Source organism: Hordeum vulgare, chromosome 6H, assembly GCF_904849725.1.
Source record: "Hordeum vulgare subsp. vulgare chromosome 6H, MorexV3_pseudomolecules_assembly, whole genome shotgun sequence".
In the NCBI taxonomy this organism is placed as follows: Eukaryota; Viridiplantae; Streptophyta; class Magnoliopsida; order Poales; family Poaceae; genus Hordeum; species Hordeum vulgare.
This window is the reverse complement of record NC_058523.1, coordinates 531,324,372-531,332,099: the sequence shown is the minus strand read 5'-3', so window position 1 is coordinate 531,332,099 and position 7,728 is coordinate 531,324,372. Positions and strand designations below refer to the sequence as shown.

Below are 7,728 nucleotides of genomic sequence, written 5' to 3'. Positions count from 1 at the left end.
ACAATCGATGATGATGAACTGATCTTCTACATCGTCGTTGTGATGGAAATGGAATACCAGCCCCTTGTCTCCGCCAACGACGCCCGCACCGACACCATCAACCTCGACGACCTCTTCTCTCAGATGAGCAACTTTGACCAACGCCTCGCCCTCTTCCAAGGTGCAGGCTCTGGTGAAGGGTTTAAGTCATCGACCAACGCCGCTTTTCGCGACCGCGGCGGCAGTGGTTCCTCTCGCTACCACGGTCCTCCGCATAACAAGGGAAAGCCGGCGAACGGAGGAAACAACCCTGGTGGTGGTAACACCCCTCGCGGCGGCGGAAGTGGCGACGGTGGTGGCGGACGACCCTCCTACAACAACAACAAGGGCCACCGCAACTCTGGCAATTCTCGCCCTAATGCACCCCGCTGCCAGATATGTGGCAAGCTGAGTCACACGACGCGAGATTGCTGGTATCATTTTGAGGAGGATGAGGAATCCTCCCAGGACAAGAAAGTAGCAGCTGCAGCAGATGGCTCCTACGGGGTCGACACCAACTGGTATGTCGACAGTGGTGCTACAAACCACATCACTGGTGAGCTTGAGAAGGTGACCATCCGTGACAAGTATCATGGCTAGGACCAGATCCATGCTGCGAATGGAGAAGGTATGAGTATTAGTCACATTGGCCATTCAGTAATAAAAACCCCTCGTAGAAAGATTCACCTTAGAAAAATCTTGCATGTGCCTAGGGCTTTGAAAAATCTCCTCTTCGTTCATCGCATTGCTATTGATAACCATGTCTTCCTTGAGTTTCACCCTTTCTTCTTTTTGATCAAGTATCAGACCATGAAGAAAATACTCTATCGCGGTAGATGTGTTCGAGGGCTTTACCCGTTGATTCCAGAGCTCAGGAGATCAAATAAACAAGCCTATGGTGTCACCAAAGTCTCTTCAACTTGGTGGCATGATAGGTTAGGCCATGCATATTTTTCTTTAGTTGAGAAGTTACTTAGAAATAATAAGCTCCCGTTTGTTGGTGAGTGAAATTGTGAAACAATTTGTGATTCTTGTCAGCATGCTAAAAGTCATCAATTACCATATCCCGTTTCTACAAGTGTTTCTACCAAACCACTCCAACTTATCTTCTGTGATGTTTGGGGCCCTGCTCCCATTTCGGTTGGTAGACATTCTTATTATGTGAGCTTTGTTGATGACTATGGTAAGTACACATGGATCTATCTTCTCAAAAAGAGGGATGAGGTCTTCCAAGTGTTTCACAATTTTCAAGCTCTTGTTGAGAGGCAGTTTGATTGTAAAATCCTAGCTCTCCAATCAGATTGGGGAGGAGAATACTGAAACCTAAACTTTTTCTTCCAACAAATTGCCATCTCACATCATGTGTCATGCCCTCATGCTCATCAGCAGAATGGATGTGCTGAACGTAAGCATAGGCACATAGTAGAGGCACGACTAGCACTGCTTGCTGCCGCCTCCATGCCCTTGAAATTTTGGGATGAAGCCTTTCTTACCGTAGTTCATCTTATCAACATATTTCCTAGTAAATTCATTCATAATGGAACTCCGGTAGAACGTCTCTTCCACACAAAACCAGATTATGAAATCCTTCAAGTCTTTGGGTGTGCCTGTTGGCCAAACCTCCACCCTTACAACAATCGTAAGCTCGTGTTTAGGTTAAAGCAATGTGTTTTTCTGGGATATAGTCCTCAACACAAAGGCATAAAGTGCCTTGATGTATCCACTGGTCGTGTCTAAATTTCCCGTGATGTTGTGTTCGACGAGACTATTTTTCCTTTTGCCAGCCTTCACCCAATGCCGGTGCCCTTCTCAAACAAGAAATCCTTCTTCTGCCTCCAAATCTTGTCACTGGATCTCTAGGGGAATCTTTTATTGCTGATGATTTATTGTTGACTAATCCTCCTCCTAATGATGCACATGAGCCTTGTGATGTAGTAGAAAAAGATAGCGGAGAAAATAATGAAGAATCTGATAAAAATCATCATTTTAAGACCATTGGACAAAGTGCATGCCCTGCAACCGATCCTCCTCGGGAACGTGGCGAATTTGCCTCAGGATCCCTCCCCGACAGGTCCGTGTCTGGGCCGCCTCTCACTTTCGATCGTGTCGGCCCGCCTCAATCAGATGGGGCCATGTGGCTGCATGCAGTTCACCAGGCGCGCACGTGGTTCGCTGATGAGCCGCTTCATCACACGGGACGTTAGCCGCGCCAGGACCCTGGCTCGGTGTTGGCTGCAGCGGCGCCGGGAGTCACTTCATCATCGGCTCCTGATGCGTCGGCTGGCAGTGCTGGTTCTTCTGCATCGCTCGACTCGTCATCTACACCATCTCCGCCGTCCGCAGGGGATCTCCCTGATGAGCCGCCGATTGCCAGACTATCTTTGGGATCGAGTGTTGCGCCAGGCGCTGGATCCTCTGTGCCATCTCCTTCACCACCACGGACAAGGCTTCAAAGGGGAGTAACTCAACCAAAAAACTACAAAAATATAGTTAAGTTTGGTCTTTCTTGTGACAAAGTTGAACCAAACACTGCTGCAGAAGCCTTGCGTGATCCCAGGTGGAAGAAGGCTATGGAGGAAGAGTTTATGGCCCTTCAAAAAAAAACACCTGGCACTTAGTTCATTCTTCTCAAGGTAAAAATGTGATTGACTGCAAATGGGTATTCATGATTAAAAAGAAGTCTGATGGCACCATAGATCGCTATAAAGCTAGATTGGTTGCAACAGGCTTTAAGCAAATGTATGGCATAGACTATGAGGACTCTTTTAGTCCAGTTGTAAAGGCTGCCACCATTCGTCTTATTCTATCTATTGCCGTATCCACGGGATGGTGCCTCAGACAGCTAGATGTGCATAATGTGTTTCTTCATGGCGTCCTGGAAGAGGAAGTGTTTATGAGACAACCTCTTGGGTTTGAGAGCAAGAATACACCCCTCCATTTATGCAAGCTTGATAAGGCTCTTTATGGACTGAAGCAAGCTCCACGAGCATGGTACTCTCGGTTAAGCTCAAAGCTCCAAATACTTGGGTTTGCTCCTTCCAAGTGTGACATCTCATTGTTTATTTATAATAAGTGTATGAAACGTCTCCAACGTATCTATAATTTTTTATTGTTCCATGCTATTATATTATCTGTTTTGGATGCTTTATATGCATTAATATGCTATTTTATATTATTTTGGGACTAACCTATTAACCTAGAGCCTAGTGCCAGTTTATGTTTTTCCATGTTTTTGAGTATTGAAGATAAAGAATATTAAACGGAGTCCAAATGGAATAAAATCTCCGGAAGATTTTTCTTGGACCAGAAGAAACCTACTAGACTTGGAGAAGGGGGCACGAGACCTTCCGGGAGACAACAAGCCTACGGGGCGCGCCCTCGGGGGGGGGGGGGAAGGGGCGACCCCTGGCTTGTGGCCCCCCTGCATGCCTCCTAACCCTAATCTTCGCCGTGTAAATTCCCAAATATCCCCCAATACCAGAACGACACCAAAAAGTACTTTTTCACCGCCGGGAGCCTCTGTTCCCGTGAGATCCAATTTGGGAGCCTTTTTCGGTAATCTTCCAGAGGGGGAATCGATCACGAAGGGCATCTACATCAAGTCCATTTCCCCTCCGATGATGCGTGAGTAGTTCACCAAAGACCTACAGGTCTATAGCTAGTAGCTAGATGGATTTTTCTCTCTCTTTGTTCTTCAATACCATGTTCTTCATGATCTTCATGGAGATCTATCCGATGTAATACTCTTTTGCGGTGTGTTTGTCGAGATCCGATGAATTGTGGGTTTATGTTTAGATTATGTATGAATATTATTTGAATCTTATCTGAATTCTTATATGCATGATTTCATATCTTAGCAAGTCTCTTCGAGTTATTGGTTTGGTTTGGCCAACTAGATTGGTAATTCTTGCAATGGGAGAAGTGCTTAGTTTTGGGTTCAATCTTGCGGTGTCCTCACCCAGTGACAAAGTAGGGGTAGCGAGGCCCGTATTGCATTGTTGCCATCTAGGATAAAAAGATGGGGTTTTCATCACATTGCTTGAGTTTATCCCTCTACATCATGTCATCTTACCTAATGCGTTACTTTGTTCTTCATGAACTTAATACTCTAGATGCAGACACGAGTCGGTCGATGTGTGGAGTAATAGTAGTAGATGCAGAATCGTTTCGGTCTACTTGACACGGAAGTGATACCTATATGCATAATCATTGCCTTGGGTATCTTCATAATTATTCGCTTTTCTATCAATTGCTCGACAGTAATTTGTTCACACACCGTATTATCTTCCTTCATGAGAGAAGCCTCTAGTGAAACCTATGGCCCCCGGGTCTATTTTCCATATTATACTTTCAAATCTATAAACCAAAAATACTAAAAATATATTGCTGCCATTTATTTACTTTTGTTTTACTTTTAGTTCTAGCAATCTTTTATATCCATCTCTATCAGATCTCATCCTTGCAAATAACCTTGAAGGGATTGACAACCCCTTTTTAGCGTTGGGTGCAAGTGTTTGATTGTTTGTGTAGGTGCTAAGATTGGGGACTTGCTTGTTCCTCCTAGTGGATTGATACCTTGGTTCTAAACAAACTGAGGGAAATTCTTATCTACTTTGCTGCATCACCCTTTCCTATTCAAGGGTAAACCAACGCAAACTCAAGAAGTAGCAAGAAGGATTTCTGGCGCCGTTGTCGGGGAGGATAGATAGCAAGATCAAGCCTACCAAGTACCCATCACAAACTCATCTCTTGCATTTACTTTATTTGTCATTTGCCTCTCATTTTCGTGCCCCCACTTCTAAATTGATTTTCAGAAAATACCAAAAAGATTTGCCTTTTTATTCGCCCTTCTCCCGTTCGTCTTTTCGTTTGATTGCTTGTGTGCTAGATTGCTTGCTTTGTCATAATGACTCAAGAGAATACCAAGTTATGTGGTTTTCCACTACTACTAATAATGATTTTATTAGTACTCTGATTGCTCGTGCTACTAATGCGGAATCTTATGAAATTAATGCCGCTTTGCTCAATCTTGTTATGAAAGAACAATTTTCTGGCCTTCCTAGTGAAGATGTCGCATCTCATCTAAATACTTTCGTTGAGTTATGTGATATGCAAAAGAAGAAAGATGTGGATAATGAAATCGTTAAATTGAAGCTATTTCCTTTCTCACTACGAGTTCGTGCTAAAACTTGGTTTTCATCTTTACCTAAAAATAGTACTGATTCGTGGAATAACTGTAAAGATGCTTTTATTTCCAAGTACTTTCCGCCCACTAAGATTATCTCCCTTAGGAACGATATAATGAATTTTAAGCAACTTGATCATGAGCATGTTTCACAATCTTGGGAGAGGATGAAACTAATGATTAGGAATTTCCCGCGCATGGTTTGAGTTTATGAATGATTATACAATTTTTTTATGTGGGATTGAATTTTCCTTCTAGAAATGTTTTAGATTCCGCCGCGGGTGGCACTTTTATGGAAATAACATTAGGATAAGCTACTAAACTCCTAGATAATATTACGACAAATTACTCTCAATGGCATACCGAAAGATCTCCTACTAGTAAAAAAGTGCACGCCATTGAAGAAAGAAATACTTTGAGTGAAAAGATGGATGAATTGATGAAATTGTTTGCTAGTAAGAGTGATCCTATTGATCCCAATGATATTCCTTTGTCTTCTTTGATTAGAAATCATAGATGTGAATTTTGTTGGTAGGAACAATTTTGGCAATAACGCTTATAGAGGTAATTTCAATCCTAGGCCGTTTCCTAGTAATTCCTCTAACAATTATGGTAATTCCTACAAAAATGCTTACGGAAACTATAATAAGATGCCCTATGATCTTGGGAATAATATTAAATAATTCATTAGCTCGCAAAAAGGTTTCAATGCTATGATTGAAGAAAAATTGGTCAAGATTGTTGATTTGGTTAGGAACGTGGATATAATTTCTCTTGAGATTGATTCTTTGAAAATTATATCTATTCCACTCAATAATGATATGAATGAGTCTTAAAAAAATGAGAAATTCTATTGATGAGTGTAAGGAAAGAACCGCTAGAATACGTGCTAAGCGTGATTGGCTTGAAAAGGTGCTTTCTTGTGATAATAATGATGAAGATCTTAAAATGATTGATGTGAAACCTATTGAATCTTTGTTTTCTAGTATAAATCTTGAAACATATGGGAGTGTAGATAAGTCAACTTTAGTTAAAAGGCATCCCAATGATTCGGAGTTTATAGATCTGAATACTAAGGTTGATAAAGTTGGGATTGAAGAGGTCAAAACTTTAAATAGCAATGAACCCACTCTTTTGGATTTCAAGGACTTTAATTATGATAGTTGTTCTTTGATTGATTGTGTTTCCTTGTTGCAATCCATGTTGAATTCTCCACATGCTTATAATCAAAATAAAGCTTTTACTAAACATATTGTGGACGCTATGATGAAATCTTTTGAAGAAAAACTTGAGTTGGAAGTTTCTATACCTAGAAAGCTTTATGATGAGTGGGAACCTACTATTAAGATTAAAGTGAAAGATTATGAGTGCCATGCTTTGTGTGATTTGGGTGCTAGCTTTTCCACGATTCCAAAAACTAATTGTGATGTGCTAGGATTCCGTGAATTAGATGATTGCTCTTTAAATTTGCATCTAGCGGATTCTACAATTAAGAAACCGACGGGAAGGATTAATGATGTTCTTATTGTTGAAAATAGGAATTATGTGCCCATAGATTTCATTGTTCTTGATATAGATTACAATCCTACATGTCCTATTATTCTTGGTAGACCTTTCCTTAGAACGATTGGTGCAATTATTGATATGAAAGAAGGAAATATTAGATTCCAATTTCCATTAAGGAAAGGCATGGAGCACTTTACTAGAAAGAAAATAAAATTACCTTATGAATATATTATGACAGCTACTTATGGATTGCGTACCAAAGATGACAATACCTACATCTATTGCATTATGCCTAGCCACAGGCGTTAAACAATAGCGCTTGTTGGGAGGCAACCCAATTTTATTTTTATGCTTTTGTTTTCGCTTTTTTGAGTGTTGCAAACATTTTTACCTCTGTAATAATTGTTTTTCCTTGTTTTAATTAGTGTTTGATCCAAGTAAGACCTTTGGGACGGTCTATGGTGTTTGTAAGTTGATTTTGCTGAAAAACAGAAACTTTAGCTCTCAGTACAAGAATTTTGTAAATTCGCTGGAACGTGCTTTTGATCTCAATATTTTACACAAGATTTATATATAAATTTCCCTGATTGTCCTAATTGTTCAGAATTTTTGGAGTTACATAAGTATTCGAATTTTATAGATGGCTACAGACTGTTCCGTTTTTGACAGATTCTGTTTTCTTTGTGTTGTTTGTTTATTTTGATGAATATATGGGTTGTATCGGGGGGTATGAACCATGGAGAAGTTGGAATACAGTAAATATTACATAATTATAAATAAAGAATGAGTTCACAACAGTACCTAAAGTGGTGATTTATTTTTCTTATAATAACGAATCTCATGGGTTTTCTGTTGAGTTTTGTGTTGTGAAGTTTTAAAGTTTTGGGTAAAGTTTGATGGACTATGGAATAAGGAGTGGCAAGAGCCTAAGCTTGGGGATTCCCAAGGCACCCCAAGCCATATTCAAGTATACCAAAGATCCTAAGCTTGGGGATGCCCCGGAAGGCATCCCCTCTTTC

At 40.7% G+C, this 7,728-nt stretch overlaps 1 non-coding gene across 1 annotated transcript; it reads left to right on the top strand.

Moving 5' to 3' along the window:
- Positions 1–139, top strand: LOC123406609. The gene has a single exon (XR_006612274.1). It is a non-coding gene; the product is annotated as a small nucleolar RNA Z247 (small nucleolar RNA).
- The last annotated feature ends 7,589 nt before the right edge of the window (positions 140–7,728 follow it).